Genomic DNA, 14,497 nt, shown 5'->3' on the forward strand with positions numbered 1-14,497 from the left:
GTTTTGAAGAGCAATTGTGGAGTACTACTTACATTTTTTACACTGAAAGTACTCCAGGGTGTTAAGTTTTGCCAAAAACTATTGATCTGTATCGAAGAAATCGAAAGATTCGGTGCAAATTTGTTCAAAAACAGTTTTTTGTTGTTTTCTCGAAATAGTGTAAAATGGACTTATGCAGTTTCTCAAACAAATGATTCAATTATGATTATTATTATGATTATGATTATTATTACGATAATGATTGATATGATAGATAAAAGCAAAAGGAGCTCTCAATGCTCGATTGGCTCAAGATGGCCGCTTTCGCATATCTCTGAATGTAGGATCCCTAGTTGTGATAAGGAGCGGACGCGAAAAATTTCATCCGTCATTTTTTTCGTTGCAAAAGTGATTTTTTTGTTTTTTTTTTGCTTTAAATTGTTTTTGCATACCTACGTTTCTTTAGTTCTTGGTAGAAAATATTCTCTCCAAATCTTTTTCAAACAAAATCAAAGTCCCAGTGCTTAAGTGGACTAGATGCACATGGGAATTACGTTCCGGTGTTGGCGATATATAATCGCATAGAAAATGAAGGCTGAAGAAAAAATCGTTCCTCGAGCGGAAAATCAGCAAGATGGACAGTAATCGCTTGCAACGATTGAAGGGAGACAAGATAGCTAGTCAAGTAAATCATGACAGCAAGAATATATGTGATGAGATGGTATGTGACTTAGTACGACAGTTTCAGGATAAATATAGGTATAATTTTACCAGATCAGGTAAGTATGCAACTTAAAGTACAAACAGTACTAGTTTTAATGTTATTGCGCTTAATTTATCGAATTTTCTATATTTCCACTAACAATCTATCTGTACTATTTGACATCAATCCGTATCTTTGTATTTCTGATTTTAATTGATAGAATAGACGAATCTAAGTGGAAATGGGGGGAAGACGCACGACGGTGTTAGCTTTGAAAGATCCTGCAGCGCAGCATAGGAGGATCGTAGGAGGATTGGAATGCTTATGGTGAATTCTGGACAAGGTGTGATTGAGGTCTGATTGAGGTATGATAGATACCTTTTCGGAAAATATTCAAAAATTGAGATAAGCTTCCGAATATGTTATTCAGAACGAACTCCTACAGGTGAAAGTGAGTTGGAGCGTAGGCCAGGCATGCTAAAATTATAGGTACGTTCCAAGTGAAAAAGAGTATGAACCCTTTCTTCTCACTCTAAAATGACGCACCGGTGGTAAAAATATTGCCTTAGAAATAAGTTAGGTGAAGCCACCTTTATTCATATTCAAGCAAAGTGGTTTGCTTGGCGTGTTCTAGCTTGTGGTTCTACTATTAATTGGTCTCAATAATTATCCATATAGAGCAGCAAGACATTTGATCCGGCCTATTTTTGCCTCAATAAACGCTGCATCATCTTCCGACACCAGTTGGGTATTAACGGGAGCTGATTTAGTGTGCCACTACACACCTTCCTAAAACTCCCGGTGATAATGAGGGAAACCATATTGATTTTCAAACAAAAGCATTCATGTTGTAATGTTTGATACTGCCCTTTTTTCGTCTCATCTTTTCAGGATTCAAGAATTCTTTTTAATATTTGAACACTTCCTACTTTAAAATGCTTGAAGACATTGACTCAATACTGTAAACGCACTACAACCAATTTCAATACAGCAACAGCCAAGAGAGTAACAGCAATCGGAATTGCTACAGGCACTAACCTCACGAGAACTTTCGCAGCTGCCAAATCAGCCACAGTTGGGCGAACTGTTGGGCAATGAGATCACGTTTTAAATGGAAGCAAAGGAGGATCATACAGAACTCTGGACGAACTAAATTGGTGAGCACGTTCCAGTTCCTTACTTTTCCTTCTCCCATTGCTTCGCCAACATGTAAATTTATTAAACTGAACACTAAATACGCACAGGGCATCGTTTGCTGCTATTGCCGCGGATATTGTGGGAGTCCCAGGTATCCGGTTCACGCTTTAGTTAGCAATGGTGGCTCTTCTCGACCTTCTACTCCCTGAGTAATTAGTACGAATAAGGGCGTCCTTGTGAAGTTTTGCTGTACCTGTTATGAACAACTAGTACATCCCATTCCCCACACTTCTGAAGACACCTTTCTTGCTTCAGAAGTGAATCCTTTTCGTAGTACTAGTCTTCGTAACAAAAAGGGCACCATTACAGAACATGAGATCTGATCAAATTATTCGTAGTACTACTTGATCAACACCCCCAGCTGGGTGAGGGATAGAGGATGAAGCACACACACACACACACATATGATAGATAAAAGATCACTAAGATCAGACGACAATATCAATATTTTGCACTAAAATATCATGTGGAGATTAAGTTATGCTTTTTGTAAGAATCCCGAGTAGACGATAATAGCTTATTAACAGTAAAACGTGATATTGATAACAAAACATGATATGAACTTGTTTGAAATTAGAGTAAAAATAATAAGCGAAAATAACACCGATGCACCGAAATATCATAAACATATCAGGTTTTGCCATTAACAAGCATTTATCAATATCTTGAGCTATTGGTTTATTCTTTAACATAAGGAAATAAGGAAAAGCAAATCATTTCCAGCCACCATTAAAGTTGAGAGCAATAATGCCCTTAGGTCCTCTTCAAATGTTTAATGCCATCGGATGCTGAATATAAGAATCGCTTGACGTATGTCTCTGGTATACACACAAAGATAAAATGCAAAACAAATTTCCAGAACGACAATTATATCTGCTTTTGAAAACAATGCAAACGCCGGCTAGTCGAACCTGATAGCAAACGTACACTAATGCTGGCAGTGGTCTCGATTTGCGTTGATTTGTCGTCAGATTTTTCATATCGTTGTTTGAATCTTTTTCGGTCTTGGACGAACGTTTAAGGTCCGATTCCACGGCGCTCAGCCAGTGTTTGCATGGCCTTCCACGAAGTTGCTGGTCTCTATGTGGGCACATGTTCAATATTGTTTCCGTTATTCTTTTTTTCGACAGTCGCATTAAGTTACCACCCTACTGAAGGCTACAATATTTTATACGATGTTATACAAACTACAAGTGGAAATTCATACCCAAGTTCAGTTGTTAAACAATGAACCCATGTTCCGGAATCATACTATAAAGGAATTGATTTATTTTTCATAGTTTCAATTTATATGCTCGAAATCTATTCTAGAGCGGGATTCGGGCCCGAACGGTACGTAGTGTCGAACGGTCGTCTAACGGCTGAGCGCCGGCCTCTAGTTACTACAAACATAGCCACATTTTATTTATTTGCAAATAGACCGAGTTTTATGTGAAATGGGTGGCAAGGCGATAAACTGCTTGCAATTGCATGCGTGCTTTCTTTCAAAGAAGCGTAAGCGAATAATCCGGCTGTGGCTGCTGAAACTTAAATTGATATATTTAAGGGACTTGAAAGCGAAGAAATGTTAGTGACAAACATTCAGTTTTGAGATAATTGATTAGATGCAAAGTTCCTTGGGAACTTTGGCACAACTTTGAGATCAGTTTGAATATTGTTAAGTCTCAGTACCTACATCCCTAGCAGCAGACGGAGACCCATAGTGTTATATACCGATCAACTCAGTTCGACGAATTGAGGTGTGTGTGTGTGTGTGTTTTTTTTCTTCCTAAGCAATGGAGGGGGAATCTGCTCAACAAACATCCTGGGTTGTCCAGCAAGTGCGGGGTTAGGAACCACCTCCAACAGCAAACGAGGGAGGCAGGACTGCATCCCCGACCCGCTAAACCGTTTCCATTGCCGCCAAGCCCATAGTCCCTTCGGTACAACCAGAAAGTAATGCTTCAAAGGGGGGCCAGTGCACGACGCACCCTCGAGGTTAGCTGCGTGTCCCTGCAGCATCGAACATCGTGACTTGCTGGGCCTTCTTTTCGGCCCTTGCCGTCTTCGGTTTCCTCTTGTTCTTGGCCAGGGTCCAGGAGGCGTCACCGCCCTCTATTTCCCTGGTCTGGGGCGGCTGGGCCGTAACCCCTTACCACCGTCTTTCGTAGGTGGACGGACCTTTCCGGGTCCTGCTTCCCCCGGTTTTGGAGGTACCTGGCCGGGGTGCAGCTTCCCAGCCCCACTACCCTTGTTCGGGGTAGTAACCCTCCATTGGAGCAGTCACCCCCGACGTTCCCGCGAATACTTGAGCCTCAGTCTGGGTAGACTGCCACCACCGTCTTCGCTGGCACGCCCTCGGTCGATTCGACCTTGAACGAGTCCGCGAATCCTCGGGCCTCAGTCTGGGCCTCAGTCGCCCTCTCCAGCTTGGCGTCCAGCATCGACTTTCGAAGTTTCTGCAAGCTCCTCTTGAGGTCCTTACTGATATTATGCTTCGATGACGCAAAGTCGATGATGGCGTCCAGCTGTTCCGTCGCCACCTCGAAGGCCGAAAGCCCATCGCGTTTGCGGTTCATCGCCTTCACAAGCCATGGGCCGTCTATAACCTCTACCGGCGTAGCCGAGGAGAAGGTTAAGTGACCCACGCTGGCGCTGTGCACCGAGCTGCCGACTATTGCCTCTGGCCTCCTAGGCGGAGACCTGAACAACCCACCTCTTGCGAAGGGGTTGTCGCCTACACTACTACCACTAATTGAAGAATTGACTTGGTTTTCCATTTTGGTTCCACGAGTTGCTCGGGAAAAGAGGTCCACCACGCCAGAGCCCAGCATGACGCGGTAAGGGACAATTACTGTGGAGGGTGCCCAGGTGCCCCACAGGCTCCGTTAAAGGCCTAGCTCATTATTTCACCCCCTGGCCATGCATCCCCTCGGCACGGGTCGCTTGACGCCTTGGGATTAGGGGTTAGGGACGATGGTCCCGGTCTAACTCGCAGTGGCCATGGGGAGGGGTCGTCAAGCCCTTGGACAAAGTCCCTGCTGCCCCCATGTGTGTGTGTGTGTGTGTGTGTGTGTGTGTGTGTGTGTGTGTGTGTGTGTGTGTGTGTGTGTGTGTGTGTGTGTGTGTGTGTGTGTGTGTGTGTGTGTGTGTGTGCGTGTACACCTACCCAATAAAATGTGGCAAAAGTGTTACTCATTTTTCAGGAACTTATCCTTAACCGACGCTGTATCCTGTTCCATTATTTCCTATTGAAAACTGGCTAGACACCATCACCACTAGGTGGATTAATCAGGGTTTTTTTTATAGAGGGATGAAGATAAATCTGCAAACAGACACCTGAAATTATCACTCAGGGAGTGGGGCTGATGTATCGCCGGACCCACTAAACCCACCCAATTATCGGAAGGTTACTTGAGTTACCTTCTCTACTAATATCCAGATTCCCCCAGGAACTGCCTCCCTGCAATACTTCTGGGGGATAGGCAGTACTTAATGTACACGCTCATTCACGCTCACATAGGCACTCATTCCGTATGAGGCTTACTTGGGTGCACTCTCTAACATACCCTCTGACACACCCTGACACTCTTTCTGACGCACCATATGAGTCTTACTTGGTTGCTCACTACTGACATACCATGTGAGTCTAACTTGGGCGCTCACCCTAACTAACTAACTAACTAACTAACTAACTAACTAACTAGACTAACTAACCAATCTGATACTTATTTGGGTGCTCACTCTAGCACACCATGCCACTCCTCCTGACACACCATGTGATTTTCACTTCTGACATGCCATGCGAGGCTGACTTGAGTGATCGTTCTTAACATGCCACGTTAGGCTGACTTGGATGGTCACTCTACTCTCCTCTGCCATGCCTCGAGGTGTCGATAGCGATAGGTACTAACAGTTCTACGCTACGACTGCGGTTGCCACCCGCTGCGACACTCTTACCTCGACATGTGCAAACCTCTTATTCACTTGCCCGCGTTCACCCTGTTTTCGCTCTAACTAACCAATCACAAGTTAGTACATGCTTGTCGACTGCTGCTCGGCGCGCCAGATTCTCTGCAAGCTGCAGGCAATCTGAGCTGCAGGCAATCTGAGATAAGGGTATCCGGGGTTGTGTCCCGACCGCAAACGTCTAGCATAGCTCTTCTTTCGACGTCGAAACGAGGACATACGAACAGTATGTGCTCTGCAGTTTTATCAACACCTGGGCAGTCAGGGTAGAAGGTGCTCTCCGCGTGCCCAAACCTGTGGAGGTACTGCCGGAAGCAGCCATGGCCTGACAGGAATTGTGTCAGATGGAAGTGAACTTTCTCATGGGGTGTCCCCACCCAGTGCGATATTTTAGGTATCGGCCGGTGGGTGTACCTACCTACCTACCATGCATATTACAATATAATTCAAAGTTTTGGAATAAAACAATACACAATTATCAAAACTGTATAATTTTTTTCTTCATACATTCGCCATTACGCATTTTTGTCAAAGGTACCCCTTGGCCCAGTGAAGGGACCAGGTAGGGGAGAACAGTCCACAATGCACCCCTGGGGCAAACAGGCCTCACTCATTAAACCACTCATATAATCTGTTGTAGGACATTTATGTGTTATACCTAAGCTTTATTTACTGTGCACTCAATACACTACACCTGCTTTGTAAGACACCTTACTACTTACACCTGACAACACACACACTTTGCTCGCCCCTTAATTGACAGTTAGAATCAGCCTCCCCGGGTGCGAGCATGTGCTCATTGTAAATCTAATCAGCATCATTATTAAAGTTAATAAAGTGAATTAAATCAAGTTAGCTGTTGTGGAATTTATCTCGGCCAGTCACAACAGTTCTGGCGACGAGGATGCTGCAAGATCCAAACGCTGTTGCTGGTGCCGGAGGTGGAATTTCCGGTGTGAATGTTGCTGCCGGAGGAGGCGCAATGGCTGCTGCTGCTGGTGCTGGTGCTCCGCCACCAAACTTCGCCATTGATCCCTTCGATAGAAAAAAGTTGAAGTGGATGCGGTGGGTGGAGCGATTGGAAAATGCTTTTGTCATTTACGGCATCGCCGATCAAGCGATGCAGAAAAGTTTGCTGCTGCACCATATGGGGTGCGAAACTTACGACGTCGTCTGCGACAAGATCGCACCAGCTACGCCTCGGAATAAAACGTATGCCGAGATTGTGAACCTTCTCGAGGGATTTTTCAACCCCCAGCCGCTGGAAATCAGCGAAAATTTTCGATTTAAGTGCCGCCGCCAAGGCGATAAGGATGCTGCTTCTCCCGACGAGACGGTCGACGAGTATTTGGTGGCATTGCGGCGAATAGCCGTTACGTGCAATTTCGGTGCATATCTCGAAACGGCCCTGCGGAATCAGTTGGTTTTCGGTATCAAACGGAACGATATCCGGAGCCGGCTACTAGAGAGGCGACAGCTGACCCTTCAAGATGCTCGAGACGTTGCTGTAAGCATGGAGCTTTCCAGGAAAGGAGGTGCGGAAATTGAAGGGAATCTGGCCAAGCAAGAGGTAAACGCCGTGCATCGATCGACCGGACAAAAAGGTAAACAAGAGAAGCAAAACAAAATAAACGCTGGGGTGAAGTCTTTTATTAAAGTGGGGCGAAGTGCGAGCGATTCTTCTTGTTTTCGTTGCGGGAAAAGTCGCACTTTGCAAATACATGCCGCCATAAAGACACTGTGTGCTCGTTTTGCAAATTGAACGGACATCTCGCTAAAGTGTGCATGAAAAAGTCGACCTCCGGGAGGTCGGATGTAAGCCGTTCCGGGAAGAAAACGAATGCGGTGCAAACGAACTATTTGCATCAGTCCGGTGACGGTGACGATCGCGGAAGTGCACCAGTGCGGAAGGTGTGCAACGTAGATGCAAGATCCGGTAGTGCTCGTTTCCTGTTGGACGTACTAGTGAACGGGAAAAACATTCGGTTCGAAGTGGACACTGGATCGCCGGTCAGTATCGTAAGCGCGAAATGCAAAGACAGATATTTTTCTGGACTACGAATGCGTGATTGTAGCACAAATCTCGTGAGCTACTGCGGAACCAGTATCGAAGTACTGGGTATAATCGACACGCGGGTCGAATACGGCGGTGGAAAAGTTACGTTACCGTTGTACGTTGTGGAATCCGAAAAACATCCACTTCTCGGGCGCGAGTGGTTAAATACGATTCTGATCGACTGGAACACCGTGTTCCACAATCGCGGCGCGGTGAATGCGATTTCAAATGCTACTCCCTCGCGCACGGCTGCTCTCAAGCAGATACTGGAAAGATTTCCGAAAGTGTTCGACGACTCCATCGGGAAGATCTGTAGTGTTCAAGCCAGCCTACCGTTGAAGAAGAATGCCAGGCCGGTGTTTCTGAAGGCGAGGAAGATTCCATTCAATCTACAGAAGACAGTGGAAGATGAATTAGACAAGCTTGAAGCAGAAGGTGTGCTAACGAAGGTAAACCAGAGTAACTGGGCTACGCCGATCGTTCCAGTGAAGAAGTCCCAAGGCCGTGTGAGAATTTGTGGGGACTATAAACAAACGGTCAATCCAAATCTTCTCGTAGACCGCCATCCACTACCTACGGTGGATGAACTTTTCGCGTCGTTAGCTGGAGGACAGAAATTTTCCAAAATTGACCTCGTGCAAGCATATTTGCAGCTTGAAGTAGCCCCGGATGACAGGGAAATACTTACCTTGAGTACGCATCGTGGCTTGTATCGTCCAAACCGACTCATGTACGGCGTCGCGTCGGCGCCAGCAATCTGGCAGCGTCAGATAGAAGTGATTCTACAGGTAATCGAGGGAGTGCGAGTGTTTCTCGACGATATAAAGGTCACGGGACCGAGCGATGAAGTGCATCTTCGGCGTTTAGAAGAGGTTCTCCTGAGGCTAGACCAACATGGTATTCGAGTAAATAAAGAGAAGTGCGTATTCTTTGCGGAGCAGATCGACTATTGCGGATATGCCATCGATAAGGAAGGAATCCATAAGATGCAGGAGAAGATTACAGCGATTCAAGATATGCGTCAGCCCAAGAACAAGGACGAAGTCCGGTCGTTCGTTGGCCTGATTAACTACTACGGAAGATTCTTTGAGAACCTCAGTACGGTTCTTTATCCTTTGAACAACCTTCTGAAAAATGATGTGCCGTTCAAGTGGACAAGGCAGTGCGAAGTATCATTCAGAACCGTGAAGAAACAAATGCAGTCGAATAGTTGTCTTGTTCATTATTCGCCGGAACTACCGTTGCTTCTTGCAACCGATGCGTCACCCTATGGTGTTGGTGCGGTGCTTAGTCACCTAATGCCGGACGGAACGGAGCGTCCGATACAATTTGCTTCTCAAACGCTAAACCAAGTTCAACAAAAGTACATGCAAGTTGACAAGGAGGCTTATGCCATCATTTTCGGCGTCAAGAAGTTCTTCCAATTCTTATACGGCCGGAAGTTCACGCTTATCACTGACAACCAAGCAATATTCAAAATATTTGGAGAACACAAGGGGCTGCCGGTAATGTCCGCCATTCGAATGCAACACTATGCAACATACCTGCAGTCCTTCGACTATGAGATCCGTTTCAGGAAGTCTTCTGACCATGCTAATGCAGATGCAATGTCCCGAATTCCTCTGGATGAAGCGGATCCGGACAATTTGTTGGAGGAAGCTGATGTCATCGAGTTGAACCAAATTGAAACACTGCCGCTGACTGCTGCAGAACTTGCCCAGGCCACAGCTGAAGATAAGACGGTGCGGAATCTCATCCAAGGGATCAAGTATGGACAACCAGTGGATGGCAAGGAACGTTTCGGAGTGGATCAGACCGAGTTCTCACTCCAGAAAAGTTGTTTGCTACGCGGTATACGGGTCTATGTTCCACCTGTGTTACGAAGAAGAGTGCTGGAAGAATTGCATTGTACCCATTTCGGTACGACACGGACAAAGTCCTTAGCCAGAGCCTACTGCTGGTGGGTAGGAATGGATCACGATATAGAGGAGATGATATCCAACTGTGCCGAGTGTCAATCGGTCCGACCCGATCCAGTGAAAACCAGAATGCATTGTTGGGAAACGCCGACGATGCCGTTCCAGAGAGTCCATGTGGATTTTGCTGGACCTTTTCAAGATACCTACTTCTTCATATTGGTTGATGCGTACAGCAAGTGGCCGGAGATTAAAGTGTGCAAGTCTACTACTGCGGAGAGTACGGTGAAGATGTGTCGAGAAATATTCGCTACATTCGGAATTCCGTCGGTGCTAGTTAGCGATCACGGAGTGCAATTCACTTCGGAGGCGTTCCAACAGTTTTTGCGGATGAACGGCGTAGTGCACAAAATGGGAGCTCCGTATCATCCATCGACGAATGGGCAAGCGGAACGCTACGTGCAGACTTTCAAACAAAAGCTGAAAGCTATGAAATGCCCGAAATCCGATTTCAACATGGAGATCTCGAACATCCTGCTGACATACCGGAAGATGCTGCATCCTTCCACAGGTCAATCGCCGTCCATGCTGATGTTCGGCCGTCAAATCCGGTCGAGAATCGACCTCATGCTACCGAAGAACGAGCCGACGTCTACGAAGGATATTGCAGTACGACTGTTCAAGGGCGGAGACCGCGTTCGTGTGCGAGACTTCCTTTCGCGAGACAAGTGGAAGTTCGGGAAGATCGTGGAGAAAGCTGGTAAACTGCGGTACCTGGTCCGCCTAGATGACGGAAGAGTTTGGGAACGCCACATTGACCACATCGCTGGAGTAGGTGCGCATTTGCGTGAAGAATTGGTGAACACTCCTAGGGAGGAGGTGAACACTGAACGAATGGCCTTTACGGTTCTTGTTTCTGCTCCGGTGGCAACTGCTATCGAGCCTGCTGGTGAAGTGGCTGTTGGTGCGAGTCCAATAGCGCGCCCTCAACCTGTTGCATCACCCATGGATCCTATTTCCCAGCCGCCCTCGAGTTCTGCGGCGACCAGGACGCCCCAAACAGCAAATAGGTTGCCTCTGCAGCCTCTAAGACGTTCAAATCGAGTGATTAAACCTCCCCAAAAACTAAATTTGTGATTTTAATGTCCATTTTCTCAAAAAGAGGGAGAGTTGTTATACCTAAGCTTTATTTACTGTGCACTCAATACACTACACCTGCTTTGTAAGACACCTTACTACTTACACCTGACAACACACACACTTTGCTCGCCCCTTAATTGACAGTTAGAATCTGCCTCCCCGGATGCGAGCATGTGCTCATTGTAAATCTAATCAGCATCATTATTAAAGTTAATAAAGTGAATTAAATCAAGTTAGCTGTTGTGGAATTTATCTCGGCCTGTCACAACATTATGAATGCATATTAACATTACAGTTCATGATTAGTTATCCATTAATGAGCTGAATTAGAAAAAAAATAAGCAAAATCCCTTCATATTCACTCAAATTTAACGATTTGCGATTCTTCCACCTCACCCGTAAGATTGTAGTTCAATTCATTAAGGAAAAACAAACAACCATGCGTTCATCATTATTTTACATGCAATTCAGTCATTTTACACCACCATTCATTCGGGCGTTTAGCCCCAGGTCTATTTTTGAAACATTTTTTAAATTCGTTAGAAAGTCATGAAAATCTTATTTTTTTGAATAAAAGATTATTGTGAAATGTAGCTGGGTTTGTAAATTTTGCATCTACACTTGAAATGGTTTGGTATTTTTGTTCATATTGGTGAAAACAACGAAAAAGCTTTTTGAACCATTCTCCCCTACATGTACCCCAGGTTGAGAACCGCTAACATAGAGAAAATGGCAAGTTAGACGAAAATAGCTAATTTACCTAAAGTTGCATTAGCATTGGACAACAAAATACGATTTTAGTTTGTTTTTGCGATGATTATGTGTTGCGATGAGATATGTAATTCCGAGATGATTTGTTCAACGTAGGCGTTGAAGTTATTTGCATGCTTGCATGATGACATTGTCATATGAGCTAAAATACTAAGTTATAACGATATCTGTATGCCCCATGAGTGTTTTTCAGACAACATTGCACAATTCACATACAAATGGGTGGCCATAGATAGAGTCCTATAAGAAGAGTAACGTCATGTGCCACGTTTGACAGGTCTCCTGCTCGTTTGGAACACGCATTTGTATGGAACTGACAGACGATTCTGTTCCAATTCTGACACTTGACGACACTGTTATTATAGTCACTGTAGCCATAGATATGTTTTCAACGAAAACTGTTTCTATGCAACATATATAATGTGATGGAATATTTCTCGTGGTTAGTTTCATAGGGGCGTAACTGTATTGATCGATTTCTCTTCGTCGATGTTTTCTTTTTATTATTGTACCGAATTGCGCTAGTTTTCCGATAATTTAACACTTTGGTGTGATAAAGGATGATTATATCTTGCACCAGAATCAATAATCACGGTTGTAGCTTTTGAAACAATTTATTTATTACCAAAATATAAAATCGATTAAGAGAAATCGATCAATACAGTTACGCCCCTATGAAACTAAGCGTGAGATTTCAATTTTTTTAACCCTTTAAAGGCCACCGTTAACCCCTCGAAAAATGCCCAACGCAAAAATTTTTTTTTCAATATTTTGGGCATTTTTTTTTGTTTATTTCTAATACAGCATGCATAAAATAGCAAACAACCATATTTCTAGTAGGGGTAGCGGGGGTAAAGTGGGTAACGGCTTGTTTAACCCCTATTTATGGATTTATCGTATAATTTTCCATGCTGTACCATAAATTAAGCATTTCATGCTCTCCGAGCTATTTCAAATCATGAAATATCTATTTAACAGCTAGATTTTAGCAAAATTCTGCGCGCTTTCGCAAAATGCTAGTTTGATGTAATTTCGGCACTGTTGCATTTAAGCCATGAAAACTAGGAGTTAGTAGTTCTAAACCAAAATATCGTTCACATCGTTCATTTTGCTTGTTATGAAGCGGAACTGGTTGATGTAAGATAGTTTTTTAACATTTTTATTAGTTAAGGTGTTATTTGAAAAACATGTAGCTATGGGGGTAAATTGGTCATGTCGCCTGGGGGTAAAGTGAGCAATGTTCTTACAGAGAAATGGAGATAAACTAGCTCAAATTTCAACCTTAATCGGTTCGGTCGATAGTGGGATAATCAATCAGGGGGTGAAGAAAAGGGGAATCTGGTCATTTACGCTCCACACACACATTTTTGTACAATTTCTTCATTCCTGAGCGAATATTTCCATACAACGCACCTCGTTCATGGAAACATCCATATTTCAGATGTTTGTCATCCGATCAGTGATATCCATATATCAATCCACTTAATAAAAGCTCTAGTTTCTGTAATAGAGTATAACAAGGGACAACATTGTGACGTTTCAATTGGTGGCTCCAGCCTGTCGCCCAGCACACACGACTTACCTGGTCGGCGGACAGCACAAAAAAGAGGACGACTTCTTCTCGTAGCTATGCACGAGCCCTTTGATGCCGACACGTAAACATCGCCGTTGAACGCCGTGTCGTTACTGGCTTGCTGTGATACATTCGCGGACCCAGGGGTGTGCGATCCCAAAGAGTTACACTTATGGTAGGGTTACCAACTACCATGTCACAAACATTTCATCCATTTTAATAATATAGAAGCACAAAGCACCGCCTGACCATTTTACCCCGCCCAAAAAAAATTGAACTATTTTGGACTAATTTTAAATGATCAAAATAACATATTTGAATATTTTTTCAATTTGTTTTCACAACAGGCTTTGTTAACCAATAAGATAAGCTTCGACACGCCTGCATTAAATAATGCAATTTCTTGATAGCCACTTGATAAACAGCAGCAGTTCTTAGGGTGTCCAATTTACGCCCACCACCCCTAATAATGTTGTTCATTTTATAATCATTACGAGGTATAGAGAACAAAAACCATAATTTTCAAGAAAAAATTGATTGCAGCGTTCTTGTAAAAGCGCAAATATGCAAGCAAATCACTCACTAAAAGGTGGTACTAGGGTTATATTTCAATTCCCCATTTACAGTTGAGGGGACATTAGGTTTGCGGGACCATTTTATAACGAAGAATTATGATAATTAAAGGTTTCTTCTACAATATTTTGATATTAATATTCAACGTGCAAAGCAAACTATTGAAAAGCTAAGGTTTTGAGCTTTGAAATGGTATACACCCAGATTATTTTTACAAGGTTGGAATTCATTAATTTCTCGGTTAACCTGAACTTTCACAGCTTTTTAAATACCACCTGAATTTTCTTTGATTTTTTGTGAATTTTTTAGTGGGGTTAACTCATTCTTTCATTGACGCTGAAGGTCTTAAACGACTCAAACCAAACCGTGTAAAAAAAAACCTGGGTGTATAAAACTTTATATTTGGAGAAAAATTGACTTTTATTATACAAATCAATGTAACGAACGATTTTTTATTTTTATCAGCTTAATAAAAACTTAATAAATATAGCGCTTCAATATTTTCCGATTTTCTTATCTAGGGTATATACTTTCATCTATACAAGGAACACTGGGGGAAGTGGAAAAGGAAAAATCGATAGTGCATGTTTGAATTAGTGTAAAACCAGTTTAAATGATCTAAATGCGTTCAATCAAAATGG

The 14,497-nt window shown here is 43.6% G+C and overlaps 1 protein-coding gene across 1 annotated transcript in view; it reads left to right on the top strand.

The window, feature by feature from the left end:
- The window catches only part of LOC134207222 (uncharacterized), a 123,585-nt gene that overhangs the window by 40,259 nt on the left and 68,829 nt on the right, over positions 1 to 14,497 (top strand). The window lies entirely within an intron of this gene.

The sequence above is a fragment of the Armigeres subalbatus genome, chromosome 1 (assembly GCF_024139115.2).
Source record: "Armigeres subalbatus isolate Guangzhou_Male chromosome 1, GZ_Asu_2, whole genome shotgun sequence".
NCBI lineage: Eukaryota > Metazoa > Arthropoda > Insecta > Diptera > Culicidae > Armigeres > Armigeres subalbatus.